Source organism: Coptis chinensis, chromosome 6 (assembly GCF_015680905.1).
Source record: "Coptis chinensis isolate HL-2020 chromosome 6, ASM1568090v1, whole genome shotgun sequence".
Lineage (NCBI taxonomy): Eukaryota > Viridiplantae > Streptophyta > Magnoliopsida > Ranunculales > Ranunculaceae > Coptis > Coptis chinensis.
Genome location: NC_141461.1, coordinates 40,916,092 through 40,931,539, shown reverse-complemented (window position 1 = coordinate 40,931,539; position 15,448 = coordinate 40,916,092). Strand labels below are relative to the sequence as shown.

The 15,448-nt window shown below is 36.8% G+C and overlaps 1 long non-coding RNA gene across 1 annotated transcript; it reads left to right on the top strand.

Annotated features, from left to right (window-relative positions):
• The first annotated feature begins 8,757 nt into the window (after positions 1–8,757).
• LOC147492987 (uncharacterized) lies at positions 8,758–9,868 on the top strand. The gene is made up of 3 exons (XR_015199626.1): positions 8,758–8,810; positions 8,900–9,025; positions 9,533–9,868. It is a non-coding gene; the product is annotated as an uncharacterized LOC147492987 (long non-coding RNA).
• Positions 9,869–15,448: the final 5,580 nt, after the last annotated feature.

Sequence of the window (15,448 nt, the reverse complement as noted above, 5' to 3'; positions counted from 1 at the left end):
TCAGCAAAAGTCACGAATTCGCCTTATCGATCTATCCAAGCTTTCCCCCTCTAGCTTCGTGTCGAGTTTTCCTTTTTCACTAGTAAAATAAAGAATTGAACCTTAAGGACACCTCTCCTGTCTGCCACCTAGCACCTTAAGGTTTATCCTCCCTCTCCAGAAGCCAGCCACACATGGCTAACTAATAAAATAGACCCCTCGCCCTCATCACTTCGTGTCTATCCCATAGTTAAAGGCTAAAGCCTTATTAGGAGCCCATGCCCAACTCACCCGATATAGCTAGGCCCAAAAAAATAAAGCATGCCCAATATAATATAACGGCCCAATGATAAAACATAAAATTGATAGTTTACCTACGAAATGAACGATGAAACTCAAAACGTAAGTAAACTAAACTATTTTATGTGCCTATATTTTATCAAAGATTCTACTCTCAATCCTATGAGATATAGTGGAGTAGATGATTCGTTCCACTCCTAGTCTTTCCGCATGCTGTGTTCTCTACGTATAAGTAATCTACTCTAAGTCTAATGAGAGATTTACGAAAAGGCAACTAGACTACGATGCAACTACCCACAAGATGCAACTAGTTGACTATTAGAACAACTATGGAAATGCTACGTCGATTCTATGATAAGGAGTTAGAGGGGGGTTGATTCCACATTAACTCGACTTAATCCTATTAACGATGAATCGTCGTAATCTGAATTGAACTGCTTCGCAGAACAATCTGGTTACTCCTAATCCCTAATTACACATGGCATTTCTACCAATTCATAACTAGCATGTGAACGATTACACCCATTCTCATGGTGAACTAATCATTTCTAGAGTGGAAAGGAAATTACGACGACTCTAAGATAATCGGAATCAAGCTTTCATCAAGGCTTCTCAACCCCCTCTAATGGGGATTTAGCCGAGAATCATCACGCTATCATTCCCAAAGGAATTCAAATAAGACATGATATAAAGATTGAAACTTTGCTTGTTTAAACTCAATTCAAAACTACTAATGCAATAATTGAATTAAACTAATAATGACAATTAATTGAATCTACGAATTGAAACTAAATAATTAATGGAAATGAAACTAACTTATGGAGAACACTATTTTATTAATCTAATGAATAATAAAACAATGATTCAAATACTAAATTAATAATCAAACTAATCTAAGTCTAGCTATCTACGTAATAAGGGAATTTAGATCTACACAATTGTAAATGACAAGAATCGAAATTGACAAACTAGCTATTTTATTAATCAAACTAATTAAGAATAATGATTCTAAGAGTTTAATCTAAAACAAGAATTGAATTTAAACTAAACTTAATTTTATTACATGAAAACTAGATCTATAATTATCTATAGTTTTAGGTCTAAGTAGCTACCATTAACAAAGAGTTAAGCCTTAGTTTTTATACTTTCAGATCCAAAAATCGTGCATGGGCTTGGAGCCATGTTTTGGGCCAGAGAATCAGGCCCAAAACCCAATTCTTTCAGTCCAAAAAGGCCTCTTCAGCTGCAGTTGGCTTCAATAGACTTTTCGTCCACTTCTGCTCCTCTGATTGGATCAAGGCTTAGACCATTGGAAAGCTCTTTCCGAGTCGGTTGTTTTGACATAAGGTAGGCCCCATTCGGAGGTCTGAGCCCAAAGATACGGCCTTCGGAAGTTCTGCTGACTTGTATGCTGTTTCTGCCCGCGTCGACTTTTCAGCTTTTGACCGGGCTTTAGAAAGGATTTGTCTTCTTGAATCTTGGCCTTTAATCACGGAACTCCTTAGTAACCGACCTTTGCTCCTTTATCTCGCTAAAGTGGCACATTTTTGCACATAATAGACTTTAAAGCCTGAAATGCATAAAAACACGTAATCAGTGTTAACTCTTAATTATTACTCACATAATTGGTCTAAAAGTATGACTGTTATAGGGTTAAAACTACAGTTTTGGGCTCTTATCAAACCACCCCCAAATAGCATTTTGCTTGTCCTCAAGCAAAGATGAGAAATTAGAATAAGTGACCAAAAATGGAGCTTTATCTACTCTCATTTCGCTGAGTACGATTGCATTGACCATCTGCAACAAGGCCTTAAACCACTAGGAATTCCCTAGTGCACGAGTTATAGCCTCGTGAGAGTTTTCCAGTGAAGGTACTCACAAACTTCATCTATACTACAACGACTAAGAAATAAAACTATTGTTTCCTTATTCATGCTCTAAATTAACTATACCTCTCACTAGCAATGCATATAGAGTAATCAAGTCGAAACCTAAGCTAATATATGCATAATAATCAATCATCTACAATACACATATATACAATGAGTAATACTATGAAATGCCTAGCAGGTTCGTTTCTGAAACTCGGAATAGCGTCTTTAAGTAGGTTCTCACAATAATAGTCAAGATACAACACTCTGATTTTTCCACTCAAGTTTCGCTACTCCAGTGTGTAGTGGGCACACTTTACCTTACAATCTCAATGACAACAAGGAAGCCTGAGTCGATCAAACACATCTACCACTTACTATCACACTAACCTATTCCTAATTGAGCTAGAGGTCTTTATTAGGTGTTGCGGGGATTAGGAGATGGTTTAAGAAGGAAGAAAATGGATATTCAAAAAGGACAAGTCTGAGATAATAGAGTCTTCATACTATGTAACTAGAGAAAACCTTGTTATTTAGTTTTGCTTCTACACTTTGTTTCCATCCTTAGCCATATTTTTTTTTCTTTTTCTTTGGCTTTTGACTCCTTTTATTCTATTTTTTTGGAGTTTTTATTTTATTTTTCTTTTCTTTGGATGGAAACTTCTTTTCTTTATTTTCCAAGCAATTAACTAACTTTTGTTTTACGGGTTTTTTCTTCTTCTTTCTTCCTCATTCTATTCTCAGACTTATCTAAATTGGGTAGGTTGAATTTTTTTTTTTATTTTGTTTTGTTTTGTAACAGGGTAAAGGATTTGTGGTTTATGGAAGGCTAAAGAAAGGCTCGAGGGGCCGACTAGCGAAAATAATTCATAGGTTTGAATTTTTGGCTATATCGATCCAAAGAGGGCCTAAATTCTCGCTTAGGATATGGTTTAGTGATCAAGCAAGTGGACGTGTGATATCTCTATCCGGATTTTACTTCTCCCTTGTGTCATTTCTCAAATGTTTCGCTCATATAAGGCTTTAGGCTATATTCTCACAGGATTTGTAGAATAAGTACTCTAGCCTAGATTTCAGAAACTTACTGCTAACAATCATCGATACTCATGTAATATATTTATAGATAGATGCAAAGATTATTACCTACATATTAATCTAAGTTTCTAAAAATTATTCTAATGCAAAATCTACGTGAGACTTCTAGATTATTAAGAGCATAGAGAAGGAAAACAATACCAATATTCCTAAGTGTATAGCATGAACTTATTTATTTATATTTTTGAATTTTTGAAATTTTAACTAGAAAACAAATGCATATTATACATATTTATATCCTAGCAGATGCCTTAATTACACGTGTTTCTATGCCCCCAAACAAGAAGCATGCTTTGTCCTCAAAGTATTTTAAATAAAGAGGGTAGGAAAAATACCATTGAAACGCTTTGAAATTCGTGAACATCTGCAAAAACAAAGTTAGAACGCACTAATATAGGAAATAAAACCGACGAACTTTATAATGAAGTTCTACCCATTATGGGGTTAACAAGAATGAAATTGCTTGGGACATAAGCATTACTAACTAGAATTAAAACTTACCTTATCTCCCCGCTTTTACTCATCATCTTTCTCATCCTCTTCTTCTATAAAGAAGTGAGGTTCCTTCACGCCCTGCCATGCCATGATAATTTGTCGCTTCCCCGCCATTTATCATCTATTATTGCTAACCTATTAAGAGCCACTTGGTCCGACGGGTGTAGGGTGCAACCCGATGAGGTTGTATCCTCCACCCTTGCCAAGTCATTGCACGGAAAGATCGAATAATACTATTGGTGGGTCGCATGCGATTAATCGACCGTAATCCAATCCGTGAAACGTGTACAAAAAACAGGAAAGAAACATAGCATAATACGGGAAATTAGAACAGGCATAAGAAGGTACTTATGCCTCATGCTATGGGATCGAGCTAAATTAGACATCAAGGTTCGGGGAAGGTCATGACACATACGTCCCGTGGCTAAAGCAAGGAAGACGCTGCAAGTGGCATCATTCACAGAAGAAAAACGCCATTCCCCTAAATTGTTTAGCATGATCCAAAACATAACAGTTCCTATGTTCATGGACAGGCTACCAAAGGCGACGTTATATTCCCCTTGGTCCTCGATACGGAAAATGCCTGCCCCATAGGACTCATACAAAAACTCATAAGTGTAGACATACATATTATCTATCCAATAACACCATGGGTCTTGTATTTCAGCGGGCATAGCAAGTCCAAGAACAAATGCTAGCAAGAACCTGGTAATTTCCATTGGTTCATTATCAATGTTGATGGAGAACACTTGTTCTCCATCTGGTCTCTCAAAGAAAATGTAGTTATCGTAAAAATAAGATGCTTGTGTTGGAGAATAAAGTGCATCGGTCTTACCATAAGCGGTTCCGCCCAACGTATGTGATCGCCTCATGAAACCAAACACCATAAGTAGTGCTTTGGAACAAATCTTCAAAGACTGTTCGAATCAATGTAGGAGATGTCATCTAAAAATTACGCCCTGAATAGCTGCGAATAATCCAGGAACAACCCGCAGAAAACCGAATTTTTCTGGTCCACGGAAGTCAAAGCGCCGAAGTCTCACTCAAGATTTTGGAATTCTAGTGTTTGAGACGCCGAAAAGCGCCTGCACAAAAACTCCGACAAAAGTGTAGAGCGAAAGTGCGCCTCCTCTAGGCGCAGCGCCCTCCCGGTGGTCAAGAAAGCTTAAAAAATGAGGCTAAAACGTGGGAAATGTGGGATTGAAAGGTGAGTGATGGAAGTTAGGTGTAGTGTTGGTTGTGAGTGTAGAATGAATGAAGTTTATATAGGTTTTAAGTTGCTAAAACGGATCGGAAAGTTGCCAAAAAGGTTTTACGACAGTTTCCGGAAATACTAAAATTTCCAACCCCGAAAACGGAAACAACTCATATTCTTGATTCTAAAACAAACCTAGTATCTTTTAGGTTGAATTTAGGATAGAATCTACCTATTTTATCGAGATTTCATTCTACCATGATACTTATTCATAGATATGCCTAATCGGCTATATTTTCACCTTGACTCCGCAATAAATTCTAAAACGAGAGTCATATAAAAATCATGCTGGAATAGATAACACCACCCCCAAACAATTTGGGAAGGTGGGATCAATATTAAACAATCACGCACAATAAAAATAACGACATTATATTAAAATTGGCATTAAATGCCCTTTTACTACAAAATCCAAATTATGGAATTAAACCTTACATTAAAATAACTAACAATAATAAAACTACAAATAAAAAATATCAAACTATACTATCCCTAACTACTTCAAGATCGGGTAGCGGAGGGCACACGCCAGAGATGGCTCCCGAGCTCCCCGATGGGCCAAGCACCATTAATTTTCTTTTCGGACGGCGCCGCGTGCCTCGATGGTATGTCCTCAGAAGGAGAATCCCCGTGAGGTGGGAATTGTGCAAGCATGTCGGCCCGGAACTGGCGCTGAGCTTCTAGCTCGGCCCTCATCTGTTCCCACCGCTCGTCCTCCCTCTGGGTACGGATCTCAAAGTTATGGTGGATAGTTGCCTGTCGAGTCTGAAGGTCTTCGCAGATAGTGTTGAGTGAACGCATGCCACGATGAATCATAGCCATGCGTTCTGCATCTGACCAACACCTCTCCAAGGCATCCGCATCAAAACAAGTCAAGTCCTCCTCATCCTCCTCGGCATTCTCATTTCCACCATCCTCCTCGGTCTCTACCCTATCCTCAGGCAACCTCCAAACTCGTTGGACACAATCCTTATAGATGCGAGGATTTCGGTGTAGGGTGATGTAAGACCTATCAGACGCCGGGGCTGCTCTCAACTTCAGCATGATTTTGGTTATCAACACAAGGAGAGGTGCAACAGACTTCCCTACTCCCCTAATCATGCTAAGCAAAACTCCAAGATACGAACTCGTGATTATCGCTCCCGGAGTATCCATAAAATGTGGAGGCGCTCGGACCGATGTCGCCGACCTTCTCCTTCCCCAGACGTTTCGACCAATCCACCGAAATTGTAGCCACCGGTGGTTGGTCCCGGAGGATGCTGGCGAACACAATGCGAAGTTCGCATTGCAGTTCCTTCGTAATCGCCACGTGCATCAACGGCTCTACCCCATTATATTGGGACTCTGTAGCGTGACATCGGATGGATTCTAGGCGAATGCCTAGAATCTTAGCCAACAACCCAGTAGTTACTTCCTTCCTCCTCTTCGCCACCATAACAAAAATTCTATGCCCCTCCACCTCCCTCGTGTTGTAAAACTGTCGGACTAAGTCTTCGTGGTAAAAGGCTTAGGTCGAGTACCACAAGCTATTCCAGTCTCTACTGATCATTTCGTCACCGTAAAACGGCGCGAAGTGGTCACCAGTAAATGCTTGCTCCGGCAAAATTCGACGTTGTTGAGCCATTGGAGTGTTTGGAATATAGTGGGGGTTGGAATTTAAGTCAACCGAATGAAACAACCAGTGGTGGTGGTGCGGTGGTGGTGGCGGCGACAATTAAATTTTTAATTTTCGTGGGTTTTGGTGATGTAAGTTGGTGGATTTGGTGGTGGTTTGGTTTTAGAGAAAGATTTGAACTTGATTTGAATCACGCGCGGGTTTAATTAGGTTTCTTTTTTAATTTTTGGATTTAGGTTTTGAAGTTTTGGTTTTTTTTTTTAATGGCGGTTTGAGAAGATGAAGGACGACTGTTGGTGTGGAGCAAGGGCGCGGGTGCGTTGCAGGTACGCGCGAGTTGGGCCCAAGCCCAATTCGAAATTTTCTAATTTTTCATTTTTCGCGTCAATTCAAACTAATATTGCCGCTTCGTTACCGGTCCGATTTTTGGGAATGAGATATGGAAATGATCAGGAGAGAATTTCCAATCCAATGATCCATAAAACACTCTATTCCGACCATGGATGACATATAAGATAGTGGAAAATGCCTCAAAGTGCGTGCATGACATACGTTATGCGAACGAATGAACTCTAAATTCATAGATTATGTCAACCCGAATCAAAATACAATTAAACGGCCTAAGCAACTCTAATGGGACCTAAACATTATAGGACGGAAACACGAACACCCCACCCCCAAACAAATTTTTTACAACAAAGTTTAGAACATTTGTTTTTTTTAAGTGGGTCTTTTAAAGTCAGACACTACTACAGAATGACACATATACCACGGTCAATAAGAACGTTTATACCACGGTTCTTCCAAAAACCGTGGGAAATACTTATATACCACGGTGGAAATTTCTTTGGTCATTGGTTTACTTCTATATGACACAGTTACATGAAAACCGTGGGATAAGTTGGGCCATATACCATGGTTATTTTTTTTTTTCAACTAAGAGTACTTCACATCTCCACTACCTTAAAATAAACAGTGGTATATAAATTTTCCACTTTCTACCGTGGTTTATGACTTTATGCCAAATAATCAAATATGCGAAAAAAAAAAATACACAATACGAAACTCATTCAAATTAGATTCCCCACTACACCAATAGGGTAATTTTGTAACGCTCTCATTTTTCACTTGTAACGTTTTTTTAACCGTGACACAATTATTAACGTTTATAAAGCGTTAGCATGTACTTTATATGTTACTTAAATTTTAGATAATTATCGGAATTAATTTGTCACGGTTGACTAACACATGGATAAAATAAAATAAAAAAGAAAAAAAACTGAAAAATAAGAAACAGTATAAAACCAATCCCACACTCCTCTCTCTCACTTTCAAAGGAGGGAAGTGGTTGGTTCAAACCAGTACTTCTTCATCTAAAACGAAGGTAAGTTTTTTTCTTTCTTCTTTTGTTAGTTCTTACTTTCCTTCTTCTTCTTCAATTCTTCTTCTCACTACACCAGAATTACTGAAAAACGACACTAGCTTAGGATTGTCGTGACCGTCCTTAATTTAGGACTGCAAAAACCGTCGTATATGGCATAAGTTCTTCGTATACTAACCTAACCTAAAATAACCTAAAATAAGGGACGGATTTTGGTGTAGTAAATACATGAAGGTAAAGGTAGTTCTGGAACTCGTCGCTCAGGTGGTGGGCTAGCTTTTCATTTTCGTTCTCACTGCCTTTTCACTGTTGCGCTCATTTTTTTTCCATTCTCGCGCTCATTATTTTCACTGACACAGACCAGAGACATGAGTGGAAAGTGAGAGAGAAACACTAAAAAAACAAAGGTGACTTCAAACAAACAGTTCAGAGCTTCTGAAAGGAACACAAGGAGCACAAAGCAAGTGCTAGTGAGCTTCAGTGAAATTGTTAGCGCTCTCTCTCTCTCTTCAAAACATAAAATTTAATTAGTTAATGATTTTAAAGCTTCAAGTTTGTGTATTTTTGTTTGTTAAATTGATGTATTGTTCACTAAACTGAAATGGGTATCTGAATCTTGGATCAAATCAAAGTTCCTTCTCCAAATTGAGGTAAAGTTCTTTCCTTTTTCCAGTCTTTTTCATTTCTTATTGGATTGCAAACGGGAAGAAAGAGGATTGCAAACGGTTTTCAGATCTCGGTTACAAAGAGAAAGCCGAGGATGAGAAAAAAGGTAAGAACTATCTAGTCGATTGCCTTCACATCGACCAATTGAACCAGGTCAGTTATTCTTATCTTTATCTTCTTCAAATTCGAAGCATGGCTTGTGATTTATGGTAGTTTGAAAGCTCAGACCTGTGATTTTACAGATTGTGTAGAATCCTAGCCAAAGCCTTAGGCTTCAAGCTTCTAGCTTTGGAAGTTACTGATGCTTCTCTTTAACTCAATCACTCACTGAAATTTTTTGGGGATTTCTGAACGAGCTTGGTTTGCAGGTAATTCTTTTTACCCATTTTGCCTTTGATTGGTTTTGATGCTTTTGGATACTCGACTTTTCGCCTCTTTTATTATATTTGCTAAAATGGTATATAGCTGTGAAATCCATTGGGAATTCTATGTTTCACAAGTTCCTGAACTTTGTTGAAGGGTTTGATTTTTCTTTTTTTTTATCGGTTTTTCTTTATTTTTTGGGGTACTGGTGCTGCACTCCCAATGGGTTAACGGTGTAATGACGTGTCTGTGGTATGCCTGTGTCTATGCTGCACTCCCAATGCTTTTGTTTATTTCAAAGCTGTGTGTATACTGGCAGTGATCAATTTTAGCATGATGTTAACATTAGCAATAGTATTTCCCTCCCCTTGTTTGATGTTGGTCTTCTTCTGATTTTGCAATTAGCATTATATTGGTGGTAGTAGTTAATCGTAGTAGTGTCCTTTGAGTACAATTCTCACATCTTGAAAGTTGCTTTCGAGCCACTATGTCTTTGAACAAATCCTTAACAGGTTGCTTCACTTTAATTACATTCAATATAACTGGTCAACTACTGTGTGTGTGAGCATCTTGAACCAAGCAATAGCTGGTCTACTCCAAGTGACGAAGTACCATCATAAATTCTTTTATTACCTCTCATGAAGACTACCGGGGGAGGATAAGAAGATAATAAAAATAAAGGGGTATCCACTGTTTTCCTCTTTCATTTTCCTACTTTTTATTTTTCCTTGGACTGAATTTAATGGGTATGAATTGTTTTCACTTAGTTTTGTTCTAAAGTAGATTACCTTAAATAATGAAAGCATGTTACATTGATCTATTAATTCCGTTGGCCCCTGACTTATTACTGTTTTTTATTTTTCTATGCACTCACTTGTGCCCATCATAGCAATACTGTGAGCATGGTTACCCATACTTGATGTAGCTTCACTATGTACGTTGGAAATGGAAGAGGTTGTATTGGAATGTGGAGGGAATGGTCGGTAGACAAGACAAGAGACATTAACACTTTTGAAATTAGGCCTAGAGTTAAGTGCACTCATATTCCTTGATTTTATTTTGATATGATTCCTCGTTAATCTAGAAAAATTAGATTTGATTATTCTTGTTTGTTAGCTACACTAAGTTCTAATTTGCATAAGTCGTATGTTCTCTATCAATTTTTGGATACATGGTATTAATTTAACCAACTCTAGCTCATCTCGCAAAACCGAGTAGCTAGTTTACTCGCCTATTTTTTGCCAATCCTCGTTCTTAATTCTTATCACGCAGTTTGGGAGGAAAGTTTTATGTTCTAGTGCTCAAGAAGACATAGATTTACTTAAGTCATCAATAGGCCATAAGGGTCCATGGTTCTCGCTATTGGTTTTTTGTTTTGGGTTTTATGTTGTTGCTGATTTTTTGGTTGATTTGCAAGTTCTTGGAAAGCTTTAAATTTTCTGTTGGATCTCATTTTCATCTCTTAATCAAACAAAACATGTTCCAAAGTGGTTCATTGGAGGAGCCGGCCGCTAAAGTAGAACTTTGTTCACGCTTTGAAGATCGACTTCAAATACAGGTGCTTCATCGTCCTCCATCCTTTTAGGATTATACTTTTTTTTTATCTCTTTTTAATTTGGGGTTAATGTTAAGTTTCATTCAGTTGGTGGTTCTTTGCCTATTTGGGTTCTGATTTAGGTGTCTAAGTATCTTTTTAGGGTTCATTACCTATTGTTTTCCAATTCTTAATTCGTTAAAATGTTAAGGTTTATACAAATCGACTATAGTTATTTGGAGGTGCTCAAATTTGTTTGGTAATGAAAGTTTAAAAGCAACTATTATTTTCTTAGTGGTCACTAATTACATAGGTCGGCATTTTCAAGACTTGGGCATTCCCGAATGTGCCAAAGATCAGATCTTTGGTCTTATTAACATATGGTTGCTGTGGAGTTTGTCGGATTTTATTGCTTGAAGTGCCAAGAAGAACTTTAAGTTTAGATTTACAATTTCTGCCTTCCATAATCTAATAAGGCAAGTAGTTGTTAAAATCTTCCATTGAGTTTTTAGTGCTGCAGTTTTTGGTGTCGGGTTTTATATACAAGACTTGTGTTGCAGTCTGCTCAAAGCAGACTTGTTGGTCTGACTTTGAGCTATATTTTTTCTTAGTTAGATTGGGTTTTGGGATATAGTGACCTAGGATGAAAAGTTAGTTCATTCAGTCAGTTTGCGCTATATCTGTTTTTAGCTTGTTGTTGTGTGTGTCGACACTAGTGTCGGTTACATAGCGTGCCAAGTAACTATATATATGTTTTTTTTTCTTTTCAAAATCAATTATTCCTTGAAGTTCCTGTTTTCTTGCACATTTAATTGCTATCTATTCTATGGCTTCTTAACTTTGTTTTCTAGTGTTGGTTACATAGCGCACTAAGTAACTAACTTTCTTTTCTTTTCAAAACCAATTGTATCCTTACAATTATGTTTTCTTGCACATTTAATTGCTATCTAATTTATGGCTTCTTAACTTTATTTTTTAATTGTTAGGTGAAGATTCATGATATGATCTCTTAATAGAATGTTGTACACATGAAGATGGGTATATTAGTATATATGGAATATTGAGAAAAGACTTATGTGATGAAACTTGAATTGTAGAATATTTTGGTGTTTTGGAGAAAGAAGTGTAGGGGGTACAATATATGTATTTGAAATATTAGCTCCTTGGTATTGCTAGTGATAATTAACGTACTCTTATCCCTTAGCCATTCTTTGTACTTTATATTAAGAAGTAAGGCATACATGACCAAGGCAACAACATTTTTAATGGAGGGTATGGGCAGAATGATCCTGTTTTTGGTATGGGTTTACATGACATGTATTCCTTTCACTTTCTCTTCAAAGTTAGGTAATAGGATCTAGAAAATGGGCCCTTTTAGCAAAAAAAAATATATACGCCAACTAAGAGTAGCTCCAAGCTAGTCTTGAGGCCGGAAGCAATGGATGTACTAACTGAAACTTGCCCCATTTGATTGATTACATCCTTTTGGTAACTTCATCAGTTTCCTTTTGCTTTTTGCTTATTATACATACAATGACACTGTTGATTCTTACTTTCTTGTACTTGTTTTTCTTCTACTTCAGGAACGGCAAGCGGAAGGAGTGATGCATGAAAGCAGGGTCGGGTTGGGCTGTTTTACTCTAAGGGTTTGTACTTTGTACTATTTATAGTCCTCTACTTTCTGTTGCAGGTTAGGTTTTCCACAAAAAAAAATAAAACGAAATACTAAATTCCAATATACATAAATCCGAATTCAGTCTAATTGCCAATTTAAAGTAATATTTTCTCAATTTAGTATTTTTTTATCTAGTGAATGGTTGTTTTATAGTTTCAAAACATGTAGGCAAGAGCTGTAAAACAAACTGAGTTAATTGGACCAAATAAGTTGTAAAGAGGTCTCTGTTCATTGTTTTCATTGGTAAATGAGATTGCCCATTTATACGCTTAAGCGCATAGCTTTCCCAATTATAATTAACTTCTCTAGCTGTATTATTAGAACTACAAAGTGGAATAGTAAGATTAAAGCAGGCTTTGTATGTAGAAAAAATCTTCTCTAAACTAAAACTTGGTGGTTTACCCTTGTAAAATATTTCATGGAGATCTGTACATGAATGTTACTGCATTGAAAGTTATTAGCCCAAAGACCTTCAGGTTAGAGGCAGGGATACTACTCAAACTGGTTCCTCCATGAGCAAGTGAGAGGAACAACTTCTCTATCACAGAAGAGGTTAGAAGAGTTGACTGTGCCGCTATGGGTCTTTAATGCGACAAAACCGACCGACTTCAGGGGCATCCTGTTTGAGGTACTGATTGTTAATCTTTGTTTGTGAACCTATGAGATGTTTGTTTCAGTTTGCTACATAAGTAGTAGTTTTCTTGGTTTAGTTTTCTGGGGTCGGTTCAGAAGAGTCCTGAAAAATCATGCTTGGGAATGAGGTCTCGGGGCTTGAATAACATTTTTAGATCTGCAAGTCTTCTTTCCAATACAGTTGGATTCACCTCGTTTCAGTATCTACACAGTAAGTTAAGACTGTTTTAATACAGAGAGGTCCGTCAGGATTTTTATGACCAAGTTCTGTGTTTGGTCGCGTTCTGTGAATTTTCTGTTAAGAATCTGCTTTCATGGTATAAACATTAGCTGTAGGTAATTTAATTATGTTTCAAACCCAATTTACCTTGTACTAATCCAAGTTATAAAAAGGAAGTTACGACAGTTTTAGTGAAGAAAGGTCAATCAGGATTTTTCCCTCTGTGAATTCAATGCTTTCAATGACTGCGAAGTGGGAAGAGTTGGTACTTACCTTGTAGGGTTTATGTTGGCTGCCTGACACTTAAATGTTGTAATCTATATATACTGAAAACATTGCTTCTAGTCATTTGATTAAAACAAAGAAGGCCCCGGTTATACTTTTGAACATATATTCCACTTTTAGTAGCCAGTTTGCACATGTTAGAAATTGGAAGGGAATAAGGTCATAGAATTCAACTGTTCCCACCTTGGTATATTTGGTCAAAGCTAAAATAAGTTTGATTAAATTACGATGATCACAGAAAATCAGAAATATAGAAATTATTATTTAAGATGGTTACATAGCCTTTAAGATTACCATAAAAGTGATCCACTAATTGGACTCATTAGATATAGGAGTTTTCCTCCTACCTAAACGGTGCCTGCATGCATGTTCCTAATATCTTTGTGGTGGTAAGGGATCTATCTGAATGAAACCGGCCAATAGTATTGTAGGTTTGCTGAATTTCGGCATTAAGTCATGGCCAAAGTAAGTGTTTTCATATTTTTTTTCTTTCACTTCGTCAAATATTGACTCATGGCTGGTGTAGTTATTTTTTATTTTTTTTTTTTTTTTTTTTAATTTTTCCAATAGGTGGTGTAGTTGTAGTTAAGTTTTGCTGTCATTCATTGACAATTACTCAAGTTTGATTGCTCTACCTCATTGTAAGCTTGTAGCACTTTTACACTACCATTTGACATGTGTTATCTTTAAACATGTATACATCACATTAGGTCTCAAGCCAATAATCTTAAATGTTGTTGGTATCTACTCAAGATTTTAAAAGAAGGCGACATTCAATCACTTATATTCCTAAACTAGCTTTTTGGTCTATGTTGTGCGAAAGTACATGTTCTTTATTTTATGTTCTATTAAGGTTGATAGTTGATATTCATCAGTCAAGAATGTGGAAGTTCTTATCGGTTTCTCTCTTGCAGGTGATTCAAGATAAGGGATATGTCAGCCATGTAACTTAACTAGAACTGAAGGAGATATACACGCAAGATGAACTTGACGGTGTTCGACTCGATATTATTCAGTTCATCCAGGAAAATGGGGTGTTTCAGTCGGAAGCAAATGAGGATGAGTTTTAGCTATGTTCGGACCCCTCCAGTTTAATTTATGAGTCTAACCTTTTTAATTTATGAAAAGAAATTTGAAGTTTGTTTTCTTAGTGCACTCAAAAAATTAATGGAAGTTTTTTTTATTATTATTATCTTTTTTTTGCAATGTTTGATAGTTTATTGTACATTTTGGAATTTGTTGGGAAGATGGAAATGTTGTATGTAGGCAGGCTGTGTAAATTTTGTTATGCAGGTTCGGTTTTTAAGTGGAAGACTGTTACTAGCATTATTATTAAAATATATATATATATACCACAGTTTGGCATAAACCGTAGTGTTTAGTATAATTATATACCACGGTATTATAACACATACACTAATATAAACCACGGTTTCAATAGCTTATATGCCACGGTTCTGTTGACAACCGTGGTATATAATGGGCATACAAACCACGGTTCTTTGAAAAACCGTGGTATCCGTTAAACATATATATCACAGTTTTGCTATTATTATATACCACACCATCTATTGTCACGGTTGTATGACAGTGGTAAATATATTTATACCACACTTAAAAATAGTGGTATAAGTGTCATTCTGTAGTAGTGAGATTTCCGAGACTTCCTAGATTACTATGTTTAATCTTTATATATATATATATATATATTTTACTTTTATAATGAAAAACAATAAGCAAGAAAGACATAATTCACCCCATAGAGAAACATGACTCAAAAATCCGAGAAAATATGCAAGAGTGGAAAACGTGAATTATGTTAAACGTGGACTTAGGATCCGGTACTTACAACCACACACTCCATAGGGAGGGCCCGGTTACATTAATGGTGCACTCACCAATATCTGGAAATGAAAGGAATGCACCAAACACAACAAATTGAGTCATTTATAGTCAGATACTCGAGACTTTATCTAACATATGTATGAACATGCAGTTTATCATATATCAACAACCGAAATTGTTGTGGATCATTCCATAAATAAATATCACAGAAAACATATCCAAACACAATCAAGCAC